Here is an 11,440-nt window from a genome sequence, read left to right as displayed (position 1 = left end):
ACAACAGGATCTGGGACCGGGGCTTGCCCAGAGGAGGAACATCTCATGGCTCTCGTCCTCGGCAGAGCCCGATTCCGAAAAGGCACACGTCCAGCTCCTTGTCCCACACGGAAGGTGGCAGCCCGGAAAGATGTTGCTGGTCTTCACCGTCCCCCTGCAGCCTATTCACAGGCAGATCAGGATCTGGGACCCGGGCTTGCCCACAGGTGGAACATCTCATGGCTCTCGTCCTCGGCAGGGCCTGTTTCCGAAAAGGCACACGTCCGGCTCCTTGTCCCACACGGAAGGTGGCAGCCCGGAAAGCTGTTGCTGGTCTTCACCGTCCCCCTGCAGCCTATTCACAGGTACAACAGGATTCAGGACCCGGGCTTGCCCAGAGGAGGAACATATCATGGCTCTCGTCCTCGGCAGAGTCTGATTCTGGAAAGGCACACGTCCGGCTCCTTGTCCCACACGGAAGTTCGCAGGCCGGAAAGATGTTGCTGGTCTTCACCGTCCCCGTGCAGCCTATTCACAGGACAACAGGATCTGGGACCGGGGCTTGCCCAGAGGAGGAACATCTCATGGCTCTCGTCCTCAGCAGAACCTGTTTCGGAAACGGCACACATTCTGCAACTTGTCAGAAAAGGTTTACAGCTAGGGGTTAGGGTTAGGGTTAGGGTTAGGGTTGGGGTTAGGGCTAGGGTTAGGGTTAGGGCCATTAGGGTTAGGGTTTAGGGTTAGGTTTAGGTTAGGGTTAGGGGTTAGGGTTAGGGTTAGGTTTAGGGCCAATAGGGTTAGGGTTTAGGGTTAGGGTTAGGGTTAGGGGGTTAGGGTTAGGGTTAGGGTTAGGGTTAGGGTCAGGGTTAGGGTTAGGGTTAGGGCCATTAGGGTTAGGGTTAGGGCTAGGGGTTAGCTTTAGGGTTAGTGTTAGGGGTTAGGGTTAGGGGTAGGTTTATGTTTTAGAGTTAGGGTTAGGGTTAGGGTCCATTAGTGTTAGGGTTAGGGTTAGGGTTAGGTGTTAGGATTAGGGTTAGGGTTAGGTGTTAGGGTGAGTGTTAGGGTTAGGTGGTTAGGGTTACGGTTAGGGTTAGGGGTTAGGGTTAGTGTTAGAGTTACGAGATAGGGTCCGGGTTAGGGTTACAGTTAGGGTTAGGGTTAGGGTTTAGAGTTAGGGTTAGTGTTAAGGGCTTAGGGTTAGGGTTAGGGTTAGGGTCGTTTTGGATGGGCTTAGGGTTAGGGTTAGGGGTTAGGGTTAGGGTTTGGGTCAGGGTTAGTCACTCGTCCCCGTCAGGGCCTGTTTCCGAAAAGGCACACGTCCGGCTCCTTGTCCCACACGGAAGGTGGCAGGCCGGAAAGCTGTTGCTGGTCTTCAAAGTCCCCCTGCAGCCTATTCACAGGCATAACAAGATCTGGGACCCGGGCTTGCCCAGAGGAGGAACATCTCATGGCTCTCGTCCTCGGCAGGGCCTATTTCTGAAAAGGCACACGTCCGGCTCCTTGTCCCACACGGAAGGTGGCATCCCTGAAAGCTGTTGCTGGTCTTCATCGTCCCCCTGCAGCCTATTCACAGGCACAACAGGATCTGGGACCCGGGCTTGCCCAGAGGAGGAACATCTCATGGCTCTCGTCCTCGGCAGAGCCTGATTCCAAAAAGGCACTCGTCCGGCTTCTTGTCTCACATGGAAGGTGGCAGCCCTGAAAGCTGTTGCTGGTCTTCACCGTCCCCCTGCAGCCTATTCACAGGCACAACAGGATCTGGGACCGGGGCTTGCCCAGAGGAGGAACATCTCATGGCTCTCGTCCTCGGCAGAGCCCGATTCCGAAAAGGCACACGTCCGGCTCCTTGTCCCACACGGAAGGTGGCAGCCCGGAAAGATGTTGCTGGTCTTCACCGTCCCCCTGCAGCCTATTCACAGGCATAACAGGATCTGGGGCCCGGGCTTGCCCAGAGGAGGAAAATCTCATGGCTCTCGTCCTCAGCAGAACCTGTTTCGGAAACGGCACACATCCTGCAACTTGTCAGAAAAGGTTTACAGCTAGGGGTTAGGGTTAGGGTTAGGGTTAGGGTTGGGGTTAGGGCTAGGGTTAGGGTTAGGGCCATTAGGGTTAGGGTTTAGGGTTAGGTTTAAGTTAGGGTTAGGGGTTAGGGTTAGGGTTAGGGTTAGGGCCATTAGGGTTAGGGTTTAGGGTTAGGGTTAAGGTTAGGGGGTTAGGGTTAGGGTTAGGGTTAGGGTCAGGGTTAGGGTTAGGGTTAGGGCCATTAGGGTTAGGGTTAGGGCTAGGGGTTAGCTTTAGGGTTAGTGTTAGGGGTTAGGGTTAGGGTTAGGTTTAGGTTTTAGAGTTAGGGTTAGGGTTAGGGTCCATTAGGGTTAGGGTTAGGGTTAGGGTTAGGGGTTAGGATTAGGGTTAGGGTTAGGTGTTAGGGTGAGTGTTAGGGTTAGGTGGTTAGGGTTACGGTTAGGGTTAGGGGTTAGGGTTAGGGTTAGAGTTAGGAGATAGGGTCCGGTTTAGGGTTACAGTTAGGGTTAGGGTTAGGGTTTAGAGTTAGGGTTAGTGTTAAGGGCTTAGGGTTAGGGTTAGGGTTAGGGTCGTTAGGGATGGGCTTAGGGTTAGGGTTAGGGGTTAGGGTTAGGGTTTGGGTCAGGGTTAGTCACTCGTCCCCGTCAGGGCCTGTTTCCGAAAAGGCACACGTCCGGCTCCTGGTCCCACACGGAAGGTGGCAGGCCGGAAAGCTGTTGCTGGTCTTCAACGTCCCCCTGCAGCCTATTCACAGGCATAACAAGATCTGGGACCCGGGCTTGCCCGAGGAGGAACATCTCATGGCTCTCGTCCTCGGCAGGGCCTATTTCTGAAAAGGCACACGTCCGGCTCCTTGTCCCACACGGAAGGTGGCAGCCCTGAAAGCTGTTGCTGGTCTTCACCGTCCCCCTGCAGCCTATTCACGGGCACAACAGGATTCAGGACCCGGGCTTGCCCAGAGGAGCAACATCTCATGGCTCTCGTCCTCGGCAGAGCCTGATTCCAAAAAGGCACTCGTCCGGCTTCTTGTCTCACATGGAAGGTGGCAGCCCTGAAAGCTGTTGCTGGTCTTCACCGTCCCCCTGCAGCCTATTCACAGGCACAACAGGATCTGGGACCGGGGCTTGCCCAGAGGAGGAACATCTCATGGCTCTCGTCCTCGGCAGAGCCCGATTCCGAAAAGGCACACGTCCGGCTCCTTGTCCCACACGGAAGGTGGCAGCCCGGAAAGATGTTGCTGGTCTTCACCGTCCCCCTGCAGCCTATTCACAGGCAGATCAGGATCTGGGACCCGGGCTTGCCCACAGGTGGAACATCTCATGGCTCTCGTCCTCGGCAGGGCCTGTTTCCGAAAAGGCACACGTCCGGCTCCTTGTCCCACACGGAAGGTGGCAGCCCGGAAAGCTGTTGCTGGTCTTCACCGTCCCCCTGCAGCCTATTCACAGGTACAACAGGATTCGGGACCCGGGCTTGCCCAGAGGAGGAACATATCATGGCTCTCGTCCTCGGCAGAGTCTGATTCTGGAAAGGCACACGTCCGGCTCCTTGTCCCACACGGAATTTCGCAGGCCGGAAAGCTGTTGCTGGTCTTCACCGTCCCCCTGCAGCCTATTCACAGGCACAACAGGATCTGGGACCCGGGCTTGCCCAGAGGAGGAAAATCTCATGGCTCTCGTCCTCAGCAGAACCTGATTCTGGAAAGGCACACGTCCGGCTCCGTGTCCCACACGGAAGGTGGCAGCCCCGAAAGATGTTGCTGGTCTTCACCGTCCCCCTGCAGCCTATTCACAGGCACAACAGGATCTGGGACCCGGGCTTGCCCAGAGGAGGAAAATCTCATGGCTCTCGTCCTCAGCAGAACCTGTTTCGGAAACGGCACACATCCTGCAACTTGTCAGAAAAGGTTTACAGTTAGGGGTTAGGGTTAGGGTTAGGGTTAGGGTTGGGGTTAGGGCTAGGGTTAGGGTTAGGGCCATTAGGGTTAGGGTTTAGGGTTAGGTTTAGGTTAGGGTTAGGGGTTAGGGTTAGGGTTAGGGTTAGGGCCATTAGGGTTAGGGTTTAGGGTTAGGGTTAGGGTTAGGTGGTTAGGGTTAGTGTTAGGGTTAGGGTCAGGGTTAGGGTTAGGGTTAGGGCCATTAGGGTTAGGGTTAGGGCTAGGGGTTAGCTTTAGGGTTAGTGTTAGGGGTTAGGGTTAGGGTTAGGTTTAGGTGTTAGAGTTAGGGTTAGGGTTAGGGTCCATTAGGGTTAGGGTTAGGGTTAGGGTTAGGGGTTAGGATTAGGGTTAGGGTTAGGTGTTAGGGTGAGTGTTAGGTTTAGGTGGTTAGGGTTACGGTTAGGGTTAGGGGTTAGGGTTAGGGTTAGAGTTAGGAGATAGGGTCCGGGTTAGGGTTACATTTAGGTTTAGGGTTAGGGTTTAGGGTTAGGGTTAGTGTTAAGGGCTTAGGGTTAGGGTTAGGGTTAGGGTCGTTAGGGATGGGCTTAGGGTTAGGGTTAGGGGTTAGGGTTAGGGTTAGGGTCAGGGTTAGTCTCTCGTGCTCGTCAGGGCCTGTTTCCGAAAAGGCACACGTCCGGCTCCTTGTCCCACACGGAAGGTGGCAGGCCGGAAAGCTGTTGCTGGTCTTCAACGTCCCCCTGCAGCCTATTCACAGGCATAACAAGATCTGGGGCCCGGCCTTGCCCAGAGGAGGAACATCTCATGGCTCTCGTCCTCGGCAGGGCCTATTTCTCAAAATGCACACGTCCGGCTCCTTGTCCCACACGGAAGGTGGCAGCCCTGAAAGCTGTTGCTGGTCTTCACCGTCCCCCTGCAGCCTATTCACAGGCACAACAGGATTCAGGACCCGGGCTTGCCCAGAGGAGGAACATCTCATGGCTCTCGTCCTCGGCAGAGCCTGATTCCAAAAAGGCACTCGTCCGGCTTCTTGTCTCACATGGAAGTTGGCAGCCCTGAAAGCTGTTGCTGGTCTTCACCGTCCCCCTGCAGACTATTCACAGGCAGATCAGGATCTGGGACCCGGGCTTGCCCAGAGGAGGAACATCTCATGGCTCTCGTCCTCGGCAGAGCCTCTTCCCGTAAAGGAACACGTCCGGCTCCTTGTCCCACACGGAAGGTGGCAGCCCTGAAAGCTGTTGCTGGTCTTCACCGTCCCCCTGCAGCCTATTCACAGGCACAACAGGATCTGGGACCCGGGCTTGCCCAGAGGAGGAACATCTCATGGCTCTCGTCCTCGGCAGGGCCTCTTTCCGAAAAGGCACACGTCCGGCTCCTTGTCCCACACGGAAGGTGGCAGCCCTGAAAGCTGTTGCTAGTCTTCACCGTCCCCCTGCAGCCTATTCACAGGCACAACAGGATTCAGGACCCGGGCTTGCCCAGAGGAGGAACATCTCATGGCTCTCGTCCTCGGCAGAGCCCGATTCCGAAAAGGCACACGTCCGGCTCCTTGTCCCACACGGAAGGTGGCAGCCCGGAAAGCTGTTGCTGGTCTTCACCGTCCCACTGCAGCCTATTCACAGGTACGACAGGATCTGGGACCCGGGCTTGCCCAGAGGAGGAACATCTCATGGCTCTCGTCCTCGGCAGAGCCTATTTCCGAAAAGTCACACGTCCGGCTCCTTGTCCCACACGGAAGGTGGCAGCCCTGAAAGCTGTTGCTGGTCTTCACCGTCCCCCTGCAGCCTATTCAAAGGCACAACAGTATTCAGGACCCGGGCACGCCCAGAGGAGGAACATATCATGTCTCTTGTCCTCGGCAGAGACTCTTCCCGAAAAGGCACACGTCCGGTTCCTTGTCCCACACGGAAGGTGGCAGCCCGGAAAGCTGTTGCTGGTCTTCACCGTCCCCCTGCAGCCTATTCACAGGCACAACAGGATCTGGGACCCGGGCTTGCCCCGAGGAGGAACATCTCATGGCTCTCGTCCTCGGCAGAGCCTGATTCCGAAAAGGCACACGTCCGGCTCCTTGTCCCACACGGAAGGTGGCAGGCCGGAAAGACGTTGCTGGTCTTCACCGTCCCCCTGCAGCCTATTCACAGGCACAACAGGATCTGGGACCCGGGCTTGCCCAGAGGAGGAACATCTCATGGCTCTCGTCCTCGGCAGAGCCTGATTCCGGAAATGCACACATCCGGCTCCTTGTCCCACACGGAAGGTGGCAGCCCTGAAAGCTGTTGCTGGTCTTCACCGTCCCCCTGCAGCCTATTCACGGGCACAACAGGATTCAGGACCCGGGCTTGCCCAGAGGAGGAACTTCTCATGGCTCTCTTCCTCGGCAGAGCCCGATTCCGAAAAGGCACACGTCCGGCTCCTTGTCCCACATGGAAGGTGGCAGCCCTGAAAGCTGTTGCTGGTCTTCACCGTCCCCCTGCAGCCTATTCACAGGTACAACAGGATCTGGGGCCCGGGCTTGCCCAGAGGAGGAACATCTCATGGCTCTCGTCCTCGGCAGAGCCCGATTCCGAAAAGGCACACGTCTGGCTCCTTGTCCCACACGGAAGGTGGCAGCCCGGAAAGATGTTACTGGTCTTCACCGTCCCCCTGAAGCCTATTCACAGGCAGAACAGGATCTGGGACCCGGGCTTGCCCAGAGGAGGAACATCTCATGGCTCTCGTCCTCGGCAGAGCCTCTTCCCGTAAAGGCACACGAACGGCTCCTTGTCCCACACGGAAGGTGGCAGCCCTGAAAGCTGTTGCTGGTCTTCACCGTCCCCCTGCAGCCTATTCACAGGCATAACAAGATCTGGGACCCGGGCTTGCCCAGAGGAGGAACATCTCATGGCTCTCGTCCTCGGCAGGGCCTATTTCTGAAAATGCACACGTCCGGCTCCTTGTCCCACACGGAAGGTGGCAGCCCTGAAAGCTGTTGCTGGTCTTCACCGTCCCCCTGCAGCCTATTCACAGGCACAACAGGATTCAGGATCCGGGCATGCCCAGAGGAGGAACATCTCATGGCTCTCTTCCTCGGCAGAGCCCGATTCCGAAAAGGCACACGTCCGGCTCCTTGTCCCACAAGGAAGGTGGCAGCCCTGAAAGCTGTTGCTGGTCTTCACCGTCCCACTGCAGCCTATTCACAGGTACGACAGGATCTGGGACCCGGGCTTGCCCAGAGGAGGAACATCTCATGGCTCTCGTCCTCGGCAGAGCCTATTTCCGAAAAGTCACACGTCCGGCTCCTTGTCCCACACGGAAGGTGGCAGCCCTGAAAGCTGTTGCTGGTCTTCACCGTCCCCCTGCAGCCTATTCAAAGGCACAACAGTATTCAGGACCCGGGCACGCCCAGAGGAGGAACATATCATGTCTCTTGTCCTCGGCAGAGACTCTTCCCGAAAAGGCACACGTCCGGTTCCTTGTCCCACACGGAAGGTGGCAGCCCGGAAAGCTGTTGCTGGTCTTCACCGTCCCCCTGCAGCCTATACACAGGCACAACAGGATCTGGGACCCGGGCTTGCCCCGAGGAGGAACATATCATGGCTCTCGTCCTCGGCAGAGCCTGATTCCGAAAAGGCACACGTCCGGCTCCTTGTCCCACACGGAAGGTGGCAGGCCGGAAAGACGTTGCTGGTCTTCACCGTCCCCCTGCAGCCTATTCACAGGCAGAACAGGATCTGGGACCCGGGCTTGCCCAGAGGAGGAACATCTCATGGCTCTCGTCCTCGGCAGAGCCTGATTGCGGAAATGCACACATCCGGCTCCTTGTCCCACACGGAAGGTGGCAGCCCTGAAAGCTGTTGCTGGTCTTCACCGTCCCCCTGCAGCCTATTCACGGGCACAACAGGATTCAGGACCCGGGCTTGCCCAGAGGAGGAACATCTCATGGCTCTCTTCCTCGGCAGAGCCCGATTCCGAAAAGGCACACGTCCGGCTCCTTGTCCCACATGGAAGGTGGCAGCCCTGAAAGCTGTTGCTGGTCTTCACCGTCCCCCTGCAGCCTATTCACAGGTACAACAGTTTCTGGGGCCTGGGCTTGCCCAGAGGAGGAACATCTCATGGCTCTCGTCCTCGGCAGAGCCCGATTCCGAAAAGGCACACGTCTGGCTCCTTGTCCCACACGGAAGGTGGCAGCCCGGAAAGATGTTACTGGTCTTCACCGTCCCCCTGAAGCCTATTCACAGGCAGAACAGGATCTGGGACCCGGGCTTGCCCAGAGGAGGAACATCTCATGGCTCTCGTCCTCGGCAGAGCCTCTTCCCGTAAAGGCACACGAACGGCTCCTTGTCCCACACGGAAGGTGGCAGCCCTGAAAGCTGTTGCTGGTCTTCACCGTCCCCCTGCAGCCTATTCACAGGCATAACAAGATCTGGGACCCGGGCTTGCCCAGAGGAGGAACATCTCATGGCTCTCGTCCTCGGCAGGGCCTATTTCTGAAAATGCACACGTCCGGCTCCTTGTCCCACACGGAAGGTGGCAGCCCTGAAAGCTGTTGCTGGTCTTCACCGTCCCCCTGCAGCCTATTCACAGGCACAACAGGATTCAGGACCCGGGCTTGCCCAGAGGAGGAACATCTCATGGCTCTCGTCCTCGGCAGAGCCTGATTCCAAAAAGGCACTCGTCCGGCTTCTTGTCTCACATGGAAGGTGGCAGCCCTGAAAGCTGTTGCTGGTCTTCACCGTCCCCCTGCAGCCTATTCACAGGCACAACAGGATCTGGGACCCGGGCTTGCCCAGATTAGGAACATCTCATGGCTCTCGTCCTCGGCAGAGCCCGATTCCGAAAAGGCACACGTCTGTCTCCTTATCCCACACGGAAGGTGGCAGGCCGGAAAGCTGTTGCTGGTCTTCACCGTCCCCCTGCAGCCTATTCACAGGCAAAACAGGGTCTGGGTCCCGGGCTTGCCCAGAGGGGGAACATCTCATGGCCCTCGTCCTCGGCAGAGCCTATTTCTGAAAAGTCACACGTCCGGCTCCTTGTCCCACACGGAAGGTGGCAGCCCTGAAAGCTGTTGCTGGTCGTCACCGTCCCCCTGCAGCCTATTCACAGGCACAACAGGATCTGGGACCCGGGCTTGCCCAGAGGAGGAACATCTCATGGCTCTCGTCCTCGGCATGGCCTCTTTCCGAAAAGGCACACGTCCGGCTCCTTGTCCCACACGGAAGGTGGCAGCCCTGAAAGCTGTTGCTGGTCTTCACCGTCCCCCTGCAGCCTATTCACAGGTACAACAGGATTCAGGACCCGGGCTTGCCCAGAGGAGGAACATATCATGGCTCTCGTCCTCGGCAGAGCCTGATTCTGGAAAGGCACACGTCCGGCTCCGTGTCCCACACGGAAGGTGGCAGCCCGGAAAGATGTTGCTGGTCTTCACCGTCCCCCTGCAGCCTATTCACGGGCACAACAGGATTCAGGACCCGGGCTTGCCCAGAGGAGCAACATCTCATGGCTCTCGTCCTCGGCAGAGCCTGATTCCAAAAAGGCACTCGTCCGGCTTCTTGTCTCACATGGAAGGTGGCAGCCCTGAAAGCTGTTGCTGGTCTTCACCGTCCCCCTGCAGCCTATTCACAGGCACAACAGGATCTGGGACCGGGGCTTGCCCAGAGGAGGAACATCTCATGGCTCTCGTCCTCGGCAGAGCCCGATTCCGAAAAGGCACACGTCCGGCTCCTTGTCCCACACGGAAGGTGGCAGCCCGGAAAGATGTTGCTGGTCTTCACCGTCCCCCTGCAGCCTATTCACAGGCATAACAGGATCTGGGGCCCGGGCTTGCCCAGAGGAGGAACATCTCATGGCTCTCGTCCTCGGCAGAACCTGTTTCGGAAACGGCACACATCCTGCAACTTGTCAGAAAAGGTTTACAGCTAGGGGTTAGGGTTAGGGTTAGGGTTAGGGTTGGGGTTAGGGCTAGGGTTAGGGTTAGGGCCATTAGGGTTAGGGTTTAGGGTTAGGTTTAGGTTAGGGTTAGGGGTTAGGGTTAGGGTTAGGGTTAGGGCCATTAGGGTTAGGGTTTAGGGTTAGGGTTAGGGTTAGGGGGTTAGGGTTAGGGTTAGGGTTAGGGTTAGGGTCAGGGTTAGGGTTAGGGTTAGGGCCATTAGGGTTAGGGTTAGGGCTAGGGGTTAGCTTTAGGGTTAGTGTTAGGGGTTAGGGTTAGGGTTAGGTTTAGGTTTTAGAGTTAGGGTTAGGGTTAGGGTCCATTAGGGTTAGGGTTAGGGTTAGGGTTAGGGGTTAGGATTAGGGTTAGGGTTAGGTGTTAGGGTGAGTGTTAGGGTTAGGTGGTTAGGGTTACGGTTAGGGTTAGGGGTTAGGGTTAGGGTTAGAGTTACGAGATAGGGTCCGGGTTAGGGTTACAGTTAGGGTTAGGGTTAGGGTTTAGAGTTAGGGTTAGTGTTAAGGGCTTAGGGTTAGGGTTAGGGTTAGGGTCGTTAGGGATGGGCTTAGGGTTAGGGTTAGGGGTTAGGGTTAGGGTTTGGGTCAGGGTTAGTCACTCGACCCCGTCAGGGCCTGTTTCCGAAAAGGCACACGTCCGGCTCCTTGTCCCACACGGAAGGTGGCAGGCCGGAAAGCTGTTGCTGGTCTTCAACGTCCCCCTGCAGCCTATTCACAGGCATAACAAGATCTGGGACCCAGGCTTGCCCAGAGGAGGAACATCTCATGGCTCTCGTCCTCGGCAGGGCCTATTTCTGAAAAGGCACACGTCCGGCTCCTTGTCCCACACGGAAGGTGGCAGCCCTGAAAGCTGTTGCTGGTCTTCACCGTCCCCCTGCAGCCTATTCACGAGCACAACAGGATTCAGGACCCGGGCTTGCCCAGAGGAGGAACATCTCATGGCTCTCCTCCTCGGCAGAGCCTGATTCCAAAAAGGCACTCGTCCGGCTTCTTGTCTCACATGGAAGGTGGCAGCCCTGAAAGCTGTTGCTGGTCTTCACCGTCCCCCTGCAGCCTATTCACAGGCACAACAGGATCTGGGACCGGGGCTTGCCCAGAGGAGGAACATCTCATGGCTCTCGTCCTCGGCAGAGCCCGATTCCGAAAAGGCACACGTCCGGCTCCTTGTCCCACACGGAAGGTGGCAGCCCGGAAAGATGTTGCTGGTCTTCACCGTCCCCCTGCAGCCTATTCACAGGCAGATCAGGATCTGGGACCCGGGCTTGCCCACAGGTGGAACATCTCATGGCTCTCGTCCTCGGCAGGGCCTGTTTCCGGAAAGGCACACGTCCGGCTCCTTGTCCCACACGGAAGGTGGCAGCCCTGAAAGCTGTTGCTGGTCTTCACCGTCCCCCTGCAGCCTATTCACAGGTACAACAGGATTCAGGACCCGGGCTTGCCCAGAGGAGGAACATATCATGGCTCTCGTCCTCGGCAGAGTCTGATTCTGGAAAGGCACACGTCCGGCTCCTTGTCCCACACAGAAGTTCGCAGGCCGGAAAGATGTTGCTGGTCTTCACCGTCCCCCTGCAGCCTATTCACAGGCACAACAGGATCTGGGACCCGGGCTTGCCCAGAGGAGGAAAATCT

The sequence above is a fragment of the Accipiter gentilis genome, unplaced genomic scaffold (genome assembly GCF_929443795.1).
Source record: "Accipiter gentilis unplaced genomic scaffold, bAccGen1.1, whole genome shotgun sequence".
In the NCBI taxonomy this organism is placed as follows: Eukaryota; Metazoa; Chordata; class Aves; order Accipitriformes; family Accipitridae; genus Astur; species Astur gentilis.
Note: the sequence above shows the minus strand (reverse complement) of the source record.